Source organism: Salvelinus namaycush, unplaced genomic scaffold (genome assembly GCF_016432855.1).
Source record: "Salvelinus namaycush isolate Seneca unplaced genomic scaffold, SaNama_1.0 Scaffold2700, whole genome shotgun sequence".
In the NCBI taxonomy this organism is placed as follows: Eukaryota; Metazoa; Chordata; class Actinopteri; order Salmoniformes; family Salmonidae; genus Salvelinus; species Salvelinus namaycush.
In genome coordinates this window covers 1-16395 of record NW_024059565.1, presented here as the reverse complement: position 1 = coordinate 16395, position 16395 = coordinate 1, and the positions used below count along the sequence as shown (strand labels likewise).

The 16395-nt window shown below is 41.9% G+C and overlaps 10 non-coding genes and 9 pseudogenes across 10 annotated transcripts; all 19 read left to right on the top strand.

Moving 5' to 3' along the window:
• Positions 1-722: 722 nt before the first annotated feature.
• LOC120039421 lies at positions 723-872 on the top strand (annotated as a pseudogene).
• Positions 873-1578: 706 nt separating this feature from the next.
• On the top strand, positions 1579-1697 carry LOC120039407. The gene has a single exon (XR_005475404.1). It is a non-coding gene; the product is annotated as a 5S ribosomal RNA (ribosomal RNA).
• Positions 1698-2390: 693 nt separating this feature from the next.
• On the top strand, positions 2391-2540 carry LOC120039420 (annotated as a pseudogene).
• A 706-nt stretch (positions 2541-3246) lies between these two features.
• Positions 3247-3365, top strand: LOC120039406. Its single transcript, XR_005475403.1, has one exon. It is a non-coding gene; the product is annotated as a 5S ribosomal RNA (ribosomal RNA).
• A 693-nt stretch (positions 3366-4058) lies between these two features.
• On the top strand, positions 4059-4208 carry LOC120039416 (annotated as a pseudogene).
• Positions 4209-4886: 678 nt separating this feature from the next.
• On the top strand, positions 4887-5005 carry LOC120039405. Its single transcript, XR_005475402.1, has one exon. It is a non-coding gene; the product is annotated as a 5S ribosomal RNA (ribosomal RNA).
• A 695-nt stretch (positions 5006-5700) lies between these two features.
• LOC120039415 lies at positions 5701-5851 on the top strand (annotated as a pseudogene).
• A 670-nt stretch (positions 5852-6521) lies between these two features.
• On the top strand, positions 6522-6640 carry LOC120039404. Its single transcript, XR_005475401.1, has one exon. It is a non-coding gene; the product is annotated as a 5S ribosomal RNA (ribosomal RNA).
• Positions 6641-7332: 692 nt separating this feature from the next.
• On the top strand, positions 7333-7482 carry LOC120039410 (annotated as a pseudogene).
• Positions 7483-8159: 677 nt separating this feature from the next.
• On the top strand, positions 8160-8278 carry LOC120039424. Its single transcript, XR_005475409.1, has one exon. It is a non-coding gene; the product is annotated as a 5S ribosomal RNA (ribosomal RNA).
• A 693-nt stretch (positions 8279-8971) lies between these two features.
• LOC120039409 lies at positions 8972-9121 on the top strand (annotated as a pseudogene).
• A 678-nt stretch (positions 9122-9799) lies between these two features.
• Positions 9800-9918, top strand: LOC120039423. Its single transcript, XR_005475408.1, has one exon. It is a non-coding gene; the product is annotated as a 5S ribosomal RNA (ribosomal RNA).
• A 693-nt stretch (positions 9919-10611) lies between these two features.
• On the top strand, positions 10612-10760 carry LOC120039417 (annotated as a pseudogene).
• Positions 10761-11441: 681 nt separating this feature from the next.
• On the top strand, positions 11442-11560 carry LOC120039422. Its single transcript, XR_005475407.1, has one exon. It is a non-coding gene; the product is annotated as a 5S ribosomal RNA (ribosomal RNA).
• A 693-nt stretch (positions 11561-12253) lies between these two features.
• LOC120039419 lies at positions 12254-12404 on the top strand (annotated as a pseudogene).
• Positions 12405-13084: 680 nt separating this feature from the next.
• Positions 13085-13203, top strand: LOC120039412. Its single transcript, XR_005475406.1, has one exon. It is a non-coding gene; the product is annotated as a 5S ribosomal RNA (ribosomal RNA).
• A 694-nt stretch (positions 13204-13897) lies between these two features.
• On the top strand, positions 13898-14047 carry LOC120039418 (annotated as a pseudogene).
• A 681-nt stretch (positions 14048-14728) lies between these two features.
• Positions 14729-14847, top strand: LOC120039403. Its single transcript, XR_005475400.1, has one exon. It is a non-coding gene; the product is annotated as a 5S ribosomal RNA (ribosomal RNA).
• Positions 14848-15560: 713 nt separating this feature from the next.
• Positions 15561-15725, top strand: LOC120039408. The gene has a single exon (XR_005475405.1). It is a non-coding gene; the product is annotated as a U1 spliceosomal RNA (small nuclear RNA).
• Positions 15726-16395: the final 670 nt, after the last annotated feature.

Genomic DNA, 16395 nt, shown 5'->3' with positions numbered 1-16395 from the left:
GACCGCCTGGGAATACCAGGTGCTGTAAGCCTTTTGTCCACTAGGGGGTGTGGCATTATTTCATCAGCAACACTGCCTTGTAGTAAGCATTTGATGCTGAATTGACTAAATGCAGCTTCTATGGGCTAGTCTCCCCTGCCCTTTTAATACGATCAAAGTTCCTTGTGTTGTCAGGGAGCAACTGCCTTTTATGCATAAGACAAATAAGAATATTGTTACTGAATGCAGCTTGTGTGTGCTTTGTGCTCCCTCGCCCTGTTCAAATGATCAAAGGAAATAATGCTGGTGAGGAGTGGAACTGGACTGGTGTCTGATGGCCCTGTGTTTTCCATGTTGGAATTACAACCCTTCTTTTATGGAGTAAATCAAAAGCACAAGAGAATGTGAGATGTTATCGATAATAAATCAATTGGTTTCATGCATTTGTCTGTGTGTGTGTGTGTGTCTGAATGTGATTGTATTTCGTCATATCGCAAACATTTGTGATATCAGATAGGTTAAGATATTAAAAAGTAATTGGTGATTTTTTCGACAGTGTTGCATGATGGGAATCTAGTGGTTCACTGATATAATCTAGTAAACAAAATAAACTACTTTTTCACCACTCTGTGTGCAAGTGCATTCCTAAACGGCATTTAACGCAGGTCGATGTGATATGATATTATCAGAACACAAAGTGGTTACCGTTAGCGGAAAATGTTGGCACTGGAGAGACTTGCCCTCCACTAAGCAGAAGAGATACTGTGATCAAGAAGGTGGTTGACCCAGTGTGGGGCTCAGCCATTCCACTCTGGCTGGGCTGACCCCTTTTGAATTTTCCAAATATGGGAATCTCGAATGCAAAATTTATGGTAGTGGTCGTTTGCAAAATTTATGGTAGTGGTCTTTTGCACTTTACCCTGATATCTTTGTTAATGATAAACCGTTGCTTGGCGGCAGGCTTAAGGATGACTTGAGTCAACCGACTGTGCTTATGGAGATCTTTGAAGTCAGTTGTGAAAGAGACTTTGTGGACCAATCGAAAGGTGGAAACATTTGTTTGTAGCAAAACATTGTTGGCATTTTGTCGAAACATTATGTTGCGAAATGCAGCATTGTATTTATGCCACGCTGGTACTTCAATCAAGAGATAGTTGAGAAGCCACTCTAACCCCCCCCGGTCATGATGTGTCATACGCGCCCCATGCGCTTCCAATATGAAATTGTCCATACATGCGTTCCTCCTTAGCACAGAACAATGCAATAGGTTTTCAACATCCAGAGCTTTTGTGTATTTATTGTGGCTAGTAGGATAGCTGCATGGGAAACTGTTGCTGATGATGTATTTGTCAGAAGTCATTGTATTTGTCCGTTTTTTCCCACAAGGCTGAAATATGTGCCCTCGCTTTGAAATGTTAGCAAGGTTTGTTTGTATTTCATCCAACTATCTGTGCTAAAAAGTGATGGCTACAGTATATGTAATTTCTTCCACTTTTTGAGTGAGCCAAAGTTCAAGCTGCTTATCTAATTGGTGAGAATGCAATGTCTGTTTATCAGACTCACTTTGACTTTATATGGTGTACCAAGAGATGTTCCTTCGCTTACGGCCATACCAGCCTGAATATGCCCGATCTCGTCTGATCTCGGAAGCTAAGCAGGGTCGGGCCTGGTTAGTACTTGGATGGGAGACCGCCTGGGAATACCAGGTGCTGTAAGCCTTTTGTCCACTAGGGGGTGTGGCATTATTTCATCAGCAACACTGCCTTGTAGTAAGCATTTGATGCTGAATTGACTAAATGCAGCTTCTATGGGCTAGTCTCCCCTGCCCTTTTAATACGATCAAAGTTCCTTGTGTTGTCAGGGAGCAACTGCCTTTTATTTATAAGACAAATAAGAATATTGTTACTGAATGCAGCTTGTGTGTGCTCTGTGCTCCCTCGCCCTGTTCAAATGATCAAAGGAAATAATGCTGGTGAGGAGTGGAACTGGACTGGTGTCTGATGGCCCTGTGTTTTCCATGTTGGAATTACAACCCTTCTTTTATGGAGTAAATCAAAAGCACAAGAGAATGTGAGATGTTATCGATAATAAATCAATTGGTTTCATGCATTTGTCTGTGTGTGTGTGTGTGTGTCTGAATGTGATTGTATTTCGTCATATCGCAAACATTTGTGATATCAGATAGGTTAAGATATTAAAAAGTAATTGGTGATTTTTTCGACAGTGTTGCATGATGGGAATCTAGTGGTTCACTGATATAATCTAGTAAACAAAATAAACTACTTTTTCACCACTCTGTGTGCAAGTGCATTCCTAAACGGCATTTAACGCAGGTCGATGTGATATGATATTATCACAACAAAAAGTGGTTCCCGTTAGCGGAAAATGTTGGCACTGGAGAGACTTGCCCTCCACTAAGCAGAAGAGATACTGTGATCAAGAAGGTGGTTGACCCAGTGTGGGGCTCAGCCATTCCACTCTGGCTGGGCTGACCCCTTTTGAATTTTCCAAATATGGGAATCTCGAATGCAAAATTTATGGTAGTGGTCGTTTGCAAAATTTATGGTAGTGGTCGTTTGCGCTTTACCCTGATATCTTTGTTAATGATAAACCGTTGCTTGGCGGCAGGCTTAAGGATGACTTGAGTCAACCGACTGTGCTTATGGAGATCTTTGAAGTCAGTTGTGAAAGAGACTTTGTGGACCAATCGAAAGGTGGAAACATTTGTTTGTAGCAAAACATTGTTGGCATTTTGTCGAAACATTATGTTGCGAAATGCAGCATTGTATTTATGCCACGCTGGTACTTCAATCAAGAGATAGTTGAGAAGCCACTCTAACCCCCCCCGGTCATGATGTGTCATACGCGCCCCATGCGCTTCCAATATGAAATTGTCCATACATGCGTTCCTCCTTAGCACAGAACAATGCAATAGGTTTTCAACATCCAGAGCTTTTGTGTATTTATTGTGGCTAGTAGGATAGCTGCATGGGAAACTGTTGCTGATGATGTATTTGTCAGAAGTCATTGTATTTGTCCGTTTTTTCCCACAAGGCTGAAATATGTGCCCTCGCTTTGAAATGTTAGCAAGGTTTGTTTGTATTTCATCCAACTATCTGTGCTAAAAAGTGATGGCTACAGTATATGTAATTTCTTCCACTTTTTGAGTGAGCCAAAGTTCAAGCTGCTTATCTAATTGGTGAGAATGCAATGTCTGTTTATCAGACTCACTTTGACTTTATATGGTGTACCAAGAGATGTACCTTCGCTTACGGCCATACCAGCCTGAATACGCCCGATCTCGTCTGATCTCGGAAGCTAAGCAGGGTCGGGCCTGGTTAGTACTTGGATGGGAGACCGCCTGGGAATACCAGGTGCTGTAAGCCTTTTGTCCACTAGGGGGTGTGGCATTATTTCATCAGCAACACTGCCTTGTAGTAAGCATTTGATGCTGAATTGACTAAATGCAGCTTCTATGGGCTAGTCTCCCCTGCCCTTTTAATACGATCAAAGTTCCTTGTGTTGTCAGGGAGCAACTGCCTTTTATTTATAAGACAAATAAGAATATTGTTACTGAATGCAGCTTGTGTGTGCTCTGTGCTCCCTCGCCCTGTTCAAATGATCAAAGGAAATAATGCTGGTGAGGAGTGGAACTGGACTGGTGTCTGATGGCCCTGTGTTTTCCATGTTGGAATTACAACCCTTCTTTTATGGAGTAAATCAAAAGCACAAGAGAATGTGAGATGTTATCGATAATAAATCAATTGGTTTCATGCATTTGTCTGTGTGTGTGTGTGTGTGTCTGAATGTGATTGTATTTCGTCATATCGCAAACATTTGTGATATCAGATAGGTTAAGATATTAAAAAGTAATTGGTGATTTTTTCGACAGTGTTGCATGATGGGAATCTAGTGGTTCACTGATATAATCTAGTAAACAAAATAAACTACTTTTTCACCACTCTGTGTGCAAGTGCATTCCTAAACGGCATTTAACGCAGGTCGATGTGATATGATATTATCAGAACACAAAGTGGTTACCGTTAGCGGAAAATGTTGGCACTGGAGAGACTTGCCCTCCACTAAGCAGAAGAGATACCGTGATCAAGAAGTTGGTTCACCCAGTGTGAGCCTCAGCCATTCCACTCTGGCAGTGCTGACCCCTTTCGAATTTTCCAAATGTGGGAATCTCGATTGCAAAATTTATGGTAGTGGTCGTTTGCGCTTTACCCTGATATCTTTGTTAATGATAAACCGTTGCTTGGCGGCAGGCTTAAGGATGACTTGAGTCAACCGACTGTGCTTATGGAGATCTTTGAAGTCAGTTGTGAAAGAGACTTTGTGGACCAATCGAAAGGTGGAAACATTTGTTTGTAGCAAAACATTGTTGGCATTTTGTCGAAACATTATGTTGCGAAATGCAGCATTGTATTTATGCCACGCTGGTACTTCAATCAAGAGATAGTTGAGAAGCCACTCTAACCCCCCCCGGTCATGATGTGTCATACGCGCCCATGCGCTTCCAATATGAAATTGTCCATACATGCGTTCCTCCTTAGCACAGAACAATGCAATAGGTTTTCAACATCCAGAGCTTTTGTGTATTTATTGTGGCTAGTAGGATAGCTGCATGGGAAACTGTTGCTGATGATGTATTTGTCAGAAGTCATTGTATTTGTCCGTTTTTTCCCACAAGGCTGAAATATGTGCCCTCGCTTTGAAATGTTAGCAAGGTTTGTTTGTATTTCATCCAACTATCTGTGCTAAAAAGTGATGGCTACAGTATATGTAATTTCTTCCACTTTTGAGTGAGCCAAAGTTCAAGCTGCTTATCTAATTGGTGAGAATGCAATGTCTGTTTATCAGACTCACTTTGACTTTATATGGTGTACCAAGAGATGTCCTTCGCTTACGGCCATACCAGCCTGAATACGCCCGATCTCGTCTGATCTCGGAAGCTAAGCAGGGTCGGGCCTGGTTAGTACTTGGATGGGAGACCGCCTGGGAATACCAGGTGCTGTAAGCCTTTTGTCCACTAGGGGGTGTGGCATTATTTCATCAGCAACACTGCCTTGTAGTAAGCATTTGATGCTGAATTGACTAAATGCAGCTTCTATGGGCTAGTCTCCCCTGCCCTTTTAATACGATCAAAGTTCCTTGTGTTGTCAGGGAGCAACTGCCTTTTATTTATAAGACAAATAAGAATATTGTTACTGAATGCAGCTTGTGTGTGCTCTGTGCTCCCTCGCCCTGTTCAAATGATCAAAGGAAATAATGCTGGTGAGGAGTGGAACTGGACTGGTGTCTGATGGCCCTGTGTTTTCCATGTTGGAATTACAACCCTTCTTTTATGGAGTAAATCAAAAGCACAAGAGAATGTGAGATGTTATCGATAATAAATCAATTGGTTTCATGCATTTGTCTGTGTGTGTGTGTGTGTGTGTCTGAATGTGATTGTATTTCGTCATATCGCAAACATTTGTGATATCAGATAGGTTAAGATATTAAAAAGTAATTGGTGATTTTTTCGACAGTGTTGCATGATGGGAATCTAGTGGTTCACTGATATAATCTAGTAAACAAAATAAACTACTTTTTCACCACTCTGTGTGCAAGTGCATTCCTAAACGGCATTTAACGCAGGTCGATGTGATATGATATTATCAGAACACAAAGTGGTTACCGTTAGCGGAAAATGTTGGCACTGGAGAGACTTGCCCTCCACTAAGCAGAAGAGATACCTGTGATCAAGAAGGTGGTTCACCCAGTGTGGGGCTCAGCCATTGCACTCTGGCTGTGCTGACCCCTTGCGAATTTTCCAAATGTGGGAATCTCGATTGCATAATTTATGGTAGTGGTCGTTTGCGCTTTACCCTGATGTCTTTGTAATGATAAACCGTTGCTTGGCGGCAGGCTTAAGGATGACTTGAGTCAACTGACTGTGCTTATGGAGATCTTTGAAGTCAGTTGTGAAAGAGACTTTGTGGACCAATCGAAAGGTGGAAACATTTGTTTGTAGCAAAACATTGTTGGCATTTTGTCGAAACATTATGTTGCGAAATGCAGCATTGTATTTATGCCACGCTGGTACTTCAATCAAGAGATAGTTGAGAAGCCACTCTAACCCTCCCCCCGGTCATGATGTGTCATGCGCTTCCAATATGAAATTGTCCATACATGCGTTCCTCCTTAGCACAGAACAATGCAATAGGTTTTCAACATCCAGAGCTTTTGTGTATTTATTGTGGCTAGTAGGATAGCTGCATGGGAAACTGTTGCTGATGATGTATTTGTCAGAAGTCATTGTATTTGTCCGTTTTTTCCCACAAGGCTGAAATATGTGCCCTCGCTTTGAAATGTTAGCAAGGTTTGTTTGTATTTCATCCAACTATCTGTGCTAAAAAGTGATGGCTACAGTATATGTAATTTCTTCCACTTTTTGAGTGAGCCAAAGTTCAAGCTGCTTATCTAATTGGTGAGAATGCAATGTCTGTTTATCAGACTCACTTTGACTTTATATGGTGTACCAAGAGATGTCCTTCGCTTACGGCCATACCAGCCTGAATACGCCCGATCTCGTCTGATCTCGGAAGCTAAGCAGGGTCGGGCCTGGTTAGTACTTGGATGGGAGACCGCCTGGGAATACCAGGTGCTGTAAGCCTTTTGTCCACTAGGGGGTGTGGCATTATTTCATCAGCAACACTGCCTTGTAGTAAGCATTTGATGCTGAATTGACTAAATGCAGCTTCTATGGGCTAGTCTCCCCTGCCCTTTTAATACGATCAAAGTTCCTTGTGTTGTCAGGGAGCAACTGCCTTTTATTTATAAGACAAATAAGAATATTGTTACTGAATGCAGCTTGTGTGTGCTCTGTGCTCCCTCGCCCTGTTCAAATGATCAAAGGAAATAATGCTGGTGAGGAGTGGAACTGGACTGGTGTCTGATGGCCCTGTGTTTTCCATGTTGGAATTACAACCCTTCTTTTATGGAGTAAATCAAAAGCACAAGAGAATGTGAGATGTTATCGATAATAAATCAATTGGTTTCATGCATTTGTCTGTGTGTGTGTGTGTGTCTGAATGTGATTGTATTTCGTCATATCGCAAACATTTGTGATATCAGATAGGTTAAGATATTAAAAAGTAATTGGTGATTTTTTCGACAGTGTTGCATGATGGGAATCTAGTGGTTCACTGATATAATCTAGTAAACAAAATAAACTACTTTTTCACCACTCTGTGTGCAAGTGCATTCCTAAACGGCATTTAACGCAGGTCGATGTGATACTGATATTATCAGAACACAAAGTGGTTACCGTTAGCGGAAAATGTTGGCACTGGAGAGACTTGTCCTCCACTAAGCAGAAGAGATACCGTGATCAAGAAGGTGGTTCACCCAGTGTGGGGCTCAGCCATTGCACTCTGGCTGTGCTGACCCCTTGCGAATTTTCCAAATGTGGGAATCTCGATTGCATAATTTATGGTAGTGGTCGTTTGCGCTTTACTCTGATGTCTTTGTAATGATAAACCTTTGCTTGGCGGCAGGCTTGAAGGATGACTTGAGTCAACTGACTGTGCTTATGGAGATCTTTGAAGTCAGTTGTGAAAGAGACTTTGTGGACCAATCGAAAGGTGGAAACATTTGTTTGTAGCAAAACATTGTTGGCATTTTGTCGAAACATTATGTTGCGAAATGCAGCATTGTATTTATGCCACGCTGGTACTTCAATCAAGAGATAGTTGAGAAGCCACTCTAACCCCCCCGGTCATGATGTGTCATACGCCCATGCGCTTCCAATATGAAATTGTCCATACATGCGTTCCTCCTTAGCACAGAACAATGCAATAGGTTTTCAACATCCAGAGCTTTTGTGTATTTATTGTGGCTAGTAGGATAGCTGCATGGGAAACTGTTGCTGATGATGTATTTGTCAGAAGTCATTGTATTTGTCCGTTTTTTCCCACAAGGCTGAAATATGTGCCCTCGCTTTGAAATGTTAGCAAGGTTTGTTTGTATTTCATCCAACTATCTGTGCTAAAAAGTGATGGCTACAGTATATGTAATTTCTTCCACTTTTTGAGTGAGCCAAAGTTCAAGCTGCTTATCTAATTGGTGAGAATGCAATGTCTGTTTATCAGACTCACTTTGACTTTATATGGTGTACCAAGAGATGTACCTTCGCTTACGGCCATACCAGCCTGAATACGCCCGATCTCGTCTGATCTCGGAAGCTAAGCAGGGTCGGGCCTGGTTAGTACTTGGATGGGAGACCGCCTGGGAATACCAGGTGCTGTAAGCCTTTTGTCCACTAGGGGGTGTGGCATTATTTCATCAGCAACACTGCCTTGTAGTAAGCATTTGATGCTGAATTGACTAAATGCAGCTTCTATGGGCTAGTCTCCCCTGCCCTTTTAATACGATCAAAGTTCCTTGTGTTGTCAGGGAGCAACTGCCTTTTATTTATAAGACAAATAAGAATATTGTTACTGAATGCAGCTTGTGTGTGCTTTGTGCTCCCTCGCCCTGTTCAAATGATCAAAGGAAATAATGCTGGTGAGGAGTGGAACTGGACTGGTGTCTGATGGCCCTGTGTTTTCCATGTTGGAATTACAACCCTTCTTTTATGGAGTAAATCAAAAGCACAAGAGAATGTGAGATGTTATCGATAATAAATCAATTGGTTTCATGCATTTGTCTGTGTGTGTGTGTGTGTGTCTGAATGTGATTGTATTTCGTCATATCGCAAACATTTGTGATATCAGATAGGTTAAGATATTAAAAAGTAATTGGTGATTTTTTCGACAGTGTTGCATGATGGGAATCTAGTGGTTCACTGATATAATCTAGTAAACAAAATAAACTACTTTTTCACCACTCTGTGTGCAAGTGCATTCCTAAACGGCATTTAACGCAGGTCGATGTGATACTGATATTATCAGAACACAAAGTGGTTACCGTTAGCGGAAAATGTTGGCACTGGAGAGACTTTCCTCCACTAAGCAGAAGAGATACCGTGATCAAGAAGGTGGTTCACCCAGTGTGGGGCTCAGCCATTGCACTCTGGCTGTGCTGACCCCTTGCGAATTTTCCAAATGTGGGAATCTCGATTGCATAATTTATGGTAGTGGTCGTTTGCGCTTTACTCTGATGTCTTTGTAATGATAAACCTTTGCTTGGCGGCAGGCTTGAGGATGACTTGAGTCAACTGACTGTGCTTATGGAGATCTTTGAAGTCAGTTGTGAAAGAGACTTTGTGGACCAATCGAAAGGTGGAAACATTTGTTTGTAGCAAAACATTGTTGGCATTTTGTCGAAACATTATGTTGCGAAATGCAGCATTGTATTTATGCCACGCTGGTACTTCAATCAAGAGATAGTTGAGAAGCCAGCTCTAACCCCCCCCGGTCATGATGTGTCATACGCGCCCATGCGCTTCCAATATGAAATTGTCCATACATGCGTTCCTCCTTAGCACAGAACAATGCAATAGGTTTTCAACATCCAGAGCTTTTGTGTATTTATTGTGGCTAGTAGGATAGCTGCATGGGAAACTGTTGCTGATGATGTATTTGTCAGAAGTCATTGTATTTGTCCGTTTTTTCCCACAAGGCTGAAATATGTGCCCTCGCTTTGAAATGTTAGCAAGGTTTGTTTGTATTTCATCCAACTATCTGTGCTAAAAAGTGATGGCTACAGTATATGTAATTTCTTCCACTTTTGAGTGAGCCAAAGTTCAAGCTGCTTATCTAATTGGTGAGAATGCAATGTCTGTTTATCAGACTCACTTTGACTTTATATGGTGTACCAAGAGATGTCCTTCGCTTACGGCCATACCAGCCTGAATACGCCCGATCTCGTCTGATCTCGGAAGCTAAGCAGGGTCGGGCCTGGTTAGTACTTGGATGGGAGACCGCCTGGGAATACCAGGTGCTGTAAGCCTTTTGTCCACTAGGGGGTGTGGCATTATTTCATCAGCAACACTGCCTTGTAGTAAGCATTTGATGCTGAATTGACTAAATGCAGCTTCTATGGGCTAGTCTCCCCTGCCCTTTTAATACGATCAAAGTTCCTTGTGTTGTCAGGGAGCAACTGCCTTTTATTTATAAGACAAATAAGAATATTGTTACTGAATGCAGCTTGTGTGTGCTTTGTGCTCCCTCGCCCTGTTCAAATGATCAAAGGAAATAATGCTGGTGAGGAGTGGAACTGGACTGGTGTCTGATGGCCCTGTGTTTTCCATGTTGGAATTACAACCCTTCTTTTATGGAGTAAATCAAAAGCACAAGAGAATCTGAGATGTTATCGATAATAAATCAATTGGTTTCATGCATTTGTCTGTGTGTGTGTGTGTGTGTCTGAATGTGATTGTATTTCGTCATATCGCAAACATTTGTGATATCAGATAGGTTAAGATATTAAAAAGTAATTGGTGATTTTTTCGACAGTGTTGCATGATGGGAATCTAGTGGTTCACTGATATAATCTAGTAAACAAAATAAACTACTTTTTCACCACTCTGTGTGCAAGTGCATTCCTAAACGGCATTTAACGCAGGTCGATGTGATATGATATTATCAGAACACAAAGTGGTTACCGTTAGCGGAAAATGTTGGCACTGGAGAGACTTGCCCTCCACTAAGCAGAAGAGAATCTGTATCAAGAAGGTGGTTCACCCAGTGTGGGGCTCAGCCATTGCACTCTGGCTGTGCTGACCCCTTGTGAATTTTCCAAATGTGGGAATCTCGATTGCAAAATTTATGGTAGTGGTCGTTTGCGCTTTACCCTGATGTCTTTGTTAATGATAAACCGTTGCTTGGCGGCAGGCTTAAGGATGACTTGAGTCAACTGACTGTGCTTATGGAGATCTTTGAAGTCAGTTGTGAAAGAGACTTTGTGGACCAATCGAAAGGTGGAAACATTTGTTTGTAGCAAAACATTGTTGGCATTTTGTCGAAACATTATGTTGCGAAATGCAGCATTGTATTTATGCCACGCTGGTACTTCAATCAAGAGATAGTTGAGAAGCCACTCTAACCCCCCCCGGTCATGATGTGTCATACGCGCCCCATGCGCTTCCAATATGAAATTGTCCATACATGCGTTCCTCCTTAGCACAGAACAATGCAATAGGTTTTCAACATCCAGAGCTTTTGTGTATTTATTGTGGCTAGTAGGATAGCTGCATGGGAAACTGTTGCTGATGATGTATTTGTCAGAAGTCATTGTATTTGTCCGTTTTTTCCCACAAGGCTGAAATATGTGCCCTCGCTTTGAAATGTTAGCAAGGTTTGTTTGTATTTCATCCAACTATCTGTGCTAAAAAGTGATGGCTACAGTATATGTAATTTCTTCCACTTTTTGAGTGAGCCAAAGTTCAAGCTGCTTATCTAATTGGTGAGAATGCAATGTCTGTTTATCAGACTCACTTTGACTTTATATGGTGTACCAAGAGATGTACCTTCGCTTACGGCCATACCAGCCTGAATACGCCCGATCTCGTCTGATCTCGGAAGCTAAGCAGGGTCGGGCCTGGTTAGTACTTGGATGGGAGACCGCCTGGGAATACCAGGTGCTGTAAGCCTTTTGTCCACTAGGGGGTGTGGCATTATTTCATCAGCAACACTGCCTTGTAGTAAGCATTTGATGCTGAATTGACTAAATGCAGCTTCTATGGGCTAGTCTCCCCTGCCCTTTTAATACGATCAAAGTTCCTTGTGTTGTCAGGGAGCAACTGCCTTTTATTCATAAGACAAATAAGAATATTGTTACTGAATGCAGCTTGTGTGTGCTCTGTGCTCCCTCGCCCTGTTCAAATGATCAAAGGAAATAATGCTGGTGAGGAGTGGAACTGGACTGGTGTCTGATGGCCCTGTGTTTTCCATGTTGGAATTACAACCCTTCTTTTATGGAGTAAATCAAAAGCACAAGAGAATCTGAGATGTTATCGATAATAAATCAATTGGTTTCATGCATTTGTCTGTGTGTGTGTGTGTGTGTCTGAATGTGATTGTATTTCGTCATATCGCAAACATTTGTGATATCAGATAGGTTAAGATATTAAAAAGTAATTGGTGATTTTTTCGACAGTGTTGCATGATGGGAATCTAGTGGTTCACTGATATAATCTAGTAAACAAAATAAACTACTTTTTCACCACTCTGTGTGCAAGTGCATTCCTAAACGGCATTTAACGCAGGTCGATGTGATATGATATTATCACAACAAAAAGTGGTTCCCGTTAGCGGAAAATGTTGGCACTGGAGAGACTTGCCCTCCACTAAGCAGAAGAGATACTGTGATCAAGAAGGTGGTTGACCCAGTGTGGGGCTCAGCCATTCCACTCTGGCTGGGCTGACCCCTTTTGAATTTTCCAAATGTGGGAATCTCGAATGCAATAATTTATGGTAGTGGTCGTTTGCGCTTTACCCTGATATCTTTGTTAATGATAAACCGTTGCTTGGCGGCAGGCTTAAGGATGACTTGAGTCAACCGACTGTGCTTATGGAGATCTTTGAAGTCAGTTGTGAAAGAGACTTTGTGGACCAATCGAAAGGTGGAAACATTTGTTTGTAGCAAAACATTGTTGGCATTTTGTCTAAACATTATGTTGCGAAATGCAGCATTGTATTTATGCCACGCTGGTACTTCAATCAAGAGATAGTTGAGAAGCCACTCTAACCCCCCCCGGTCATGATGTGTCATACGCGCCCCATGCGCTTCCAATATGAAATTGTCCATACATGCGTTCCTCCTTAGCACAGAACAATGCAATAGGTTTTCAACATCCAGAGCTTTTGTGTATTTATTGTGGCTAGTAGGATAGCTGCATGGGAAACTGTTGCTGATGATGTATTTGTCAGAAGTCATTGTATTTGTCCGTTTTTTCCCACAAGGCTGAAATATGTGCCCTCGCTTTGAAATGTTAGCAAGGTTTGTTTGTATTTCATCCAACTATCTGTGCTAAAAAGTGATGGCTACAGTATATGTAATTTCTTCCACTTTTTGAGTGAGCCAAAGTTCAAGCTGCTTATCTAATTGGTGAGAATGCAATGTCTGTTTATCAGACTCACTTTGACTTTATATGGTGTACCAAGAGATGTCCTTCGCTTACGGCCATACCAGCCTGAATACGCCCGATCTCGTCTGATCTCGGAAGCTAAGCAGGGTCGGGCCTGGTTAGTACTTGGATGGGAGACCGCCTGGGAATACCAGGTGCTGTAAGCCTTTTGTCCACTAGGGGGTGTGGCATTATTTCATCAGCAACACTGCCTTGTAGTAAGCATTTGATGCTGAATTGACTAAATGCAGCTTCTATGGGCTAGTCTCCCCTGCCCTTTTAATACGATCAAAGTTCCTTGTGTTGTCAGGGAGCAACTGCCTTTTATTGCATAAGACAAATAAGAATATTGTTACTGAATGCAGCTTGTGTGTGCTCTGTGCTCCCTCGCCCTGTTCAAATGATCAAAGGAAATAATGCTGGTGAGGAGTGGAACTGGACTGGTGTCTGATGGCCCTGTGTTTTCCATGTTGGAATTACAACCCTTCTTTTATGGAGTAAATCAAAAGCACAAGAGAATGTGAGATGTTATCGATAATAAATCAATTGGTTTCATGCATTTGTCTGTGTGTGTGTGTGTGTGTCTGAATGTGATTGTATTTCGTCATATCGCAAACATTTGTGATATCAGATAGGTTAAGATATTAAAAAGTAATTGGTGATTTTTTCGACAGTGTTGCATGATGGGAATCTAGTGGTTCACTGATATAATCTAGTAAACAAAATAAACTACTTTTTCACCACTCTGTGTGCAAGTGCATTCCTAAACGGCATTTAACGCAGGTCGATGTGATATGATATTATCACAACAAAAAGTGGTTCCCGTTAGCGGAAAATGTTGGCACTGGAGAGACTTGCCCTCCACTAAGCAGAAGAGATACTGTGATCAAGAAGGTGGTTGACCCAGTGTGGGGCTCAGCCATTCCACTCTGGCTGGGCTGACCCCTTTTGAATTTTCCAAATGTGGGAATCTCGAATGCAAAATTTATGGTAGTGGTCGTTTGCGCTTTACCCTGATATCTTTGTTAATGATAAACCGTTGCTTGGCGGCAGGCTTAAGGATGACTTGAGTCAACCGACTGTGCTTATGGAGATCTTTGAAGTCAGTTGTGAAAGAGACTTTGTGGACCAATCGAAAGGTGGAAACATTTGTTTGTAGCAAAACATTGTTGGCATTTTGTCTAAACATTATGTTGCGAAATGCAGCATTGTATTTATGCCACGCTGGTACTTCAATCAAGAGATAGTTGAGAAGCCACTCTAACCCCCCCCGGTCATGATGTGTCATACGCGCCCCATGCGCTTCCAATATGAAATTGTCCATACATGCGTTCCTCCTTAGCACAGAACAATGCAATAGGTTTTCAACATCCAGAGCTTTTGTGTATTTATTGTGGCTAGTAGGATAGCTGCATGGGAAACTGTTGCTGATGATGTATTTGTCAGAAGTCATTGTATTTGTCCGTTTTTTCCCACAAGGCTGAAATATGTGCCCTCGCTTTGAAATGTTAGCAAGGTTTGTTTGTATTTCATCCAACTATCTGTGCTAAAAAGTGATGGCTACAGTATATGTAATTTCTTCCACTTTTTGAGTGAGCCAAAGTTCAAGCTGCTTATCTAATTGGTGAGAATGCAATGTCTGTTTATCAGACTCACTTTGACTTTATATGGTGTACCAAGAGATGTTCCTTCGCTTACGGCCATACCAGCCTGAATACGCCCGATCTCGTCTGATCTCGGAAGCTAAGCAGGGTCGGGCCTGGTTAGTACTTGGATGGGAGACCGCCTGGGAATACCAGGTGCTGTAAGCCTTTTGTCCACTAGGGGGTGTGGCATTATTTCATCAGCAACACTGCCTTGTAGTAAGCATTTGATGCTGAATTGACTAAATGCAGCTTCTATGGGCTAGTCTCCCCTGCCCTTTTAATACGATCAAAGTTCCTTGTGTTGTCAGGGAGCAACTGCCTTTTATGCATAAGACAAATAAGAATATTGTTACTGAATGCAGCTTGTGTGTGCTCTGTGCTCCCTCGCCCTGTTCAAATGATCAAAGGAAATAATGCTGGTGAGGAGTGGAACTGGACTGGTGTCTGATGGCCCTGTGTTTTCCATGTTGGAATTACAACCCTTCTTTTATGGAGTAAATCAAAAGCACAAGAGAATGTGAGATGTTATCGATAATAAATCAATTGGTTTCATGCATTTGTCTGTGTGTGTGTGTGTGTGTGTCTGAATGTGATTGTATTTCGTCATATCGCAAACATTTGTGATATCAGATAGGTTAAGATATTAAAAAGTCATTGGTGATTTTTCTACAGTGTTGCATGATGGGAATCTAGTGGTTCACTGATATAATCTAGTAAACAAAATGAACTACTTTTTCACCACTCTGTCTGCAAGTGCATTCCTAAACGGCATTTAACGCAGGTCGATGTGATGTGATATTATCGGAACACAAAGTGGTTACCATTAGCCGAAAATGTTGGCACTGGAGACACTTGCCCTCCACCGATGACTATAACTCATACTTACCTGGCAAGGGAGATACCGTGATCAAGAAAGGCGGTTCACCCAGGGCGAGGCTTAGCCATTGCACGCCAGCTATGCTGACCCCTGTGAATTTCCCAAATGTGGAAATCTCGATTGCATAATTTATGGTAGTGGGGGACTGCGTCCGCGCTCTCCCCTGATGTCTTGTTTAATGACAAACCGTTGCTTGGCGGCAAGCTTGAGGATGACTTGAGCCAATTGCCCGTGCTTATGGAGATCTTTGAAGTCAGTTGTGAAAGACACTTTGTGGACCAATTGAAAGGTAGAAACATTTGTTTGTAGCAAAACATTGTTGGCATTTTGTCGAAACATTATGTTGCGAAATGCAGCATTGTATTTATGCCACGCTGGTACTTCAATCAAGAGATAGTTGAGAAGCCACTCTAACCCCCCCCGGTCATGATGTGTCATACGCGCCCCATGCGCTTCCAATATGAAATTGTCCATACATGCGTTCCTCCTTAGCACAGAACAATGCAATAGGTTTTCAACATCCAGAGCTTTTGTGTATTTATTGTGGCTAGTAGGATAGCTGCATGGGAAACTGTTGCTGATGATGTATTTGTCAGAAGTCATTGTATTTGTCCGTTTTTTCCCACAAGGCTGAAATATGTGCCCTCGCTTTGAAATGTTAGCAAGGTTTGTTTGTATTTCATCCAACTATCTGTGCTAAAAAGTGATGGCTACAGTATATGTAATTTCTTCCACTTTTTGAGTGAGCCAAAGTTCAAGCTGCTTATCTAATTGGTGAGAATGCAATGTCTGTTTATCAGACTCACTTTGACTTTATATGGTGTACCAAGAGATGT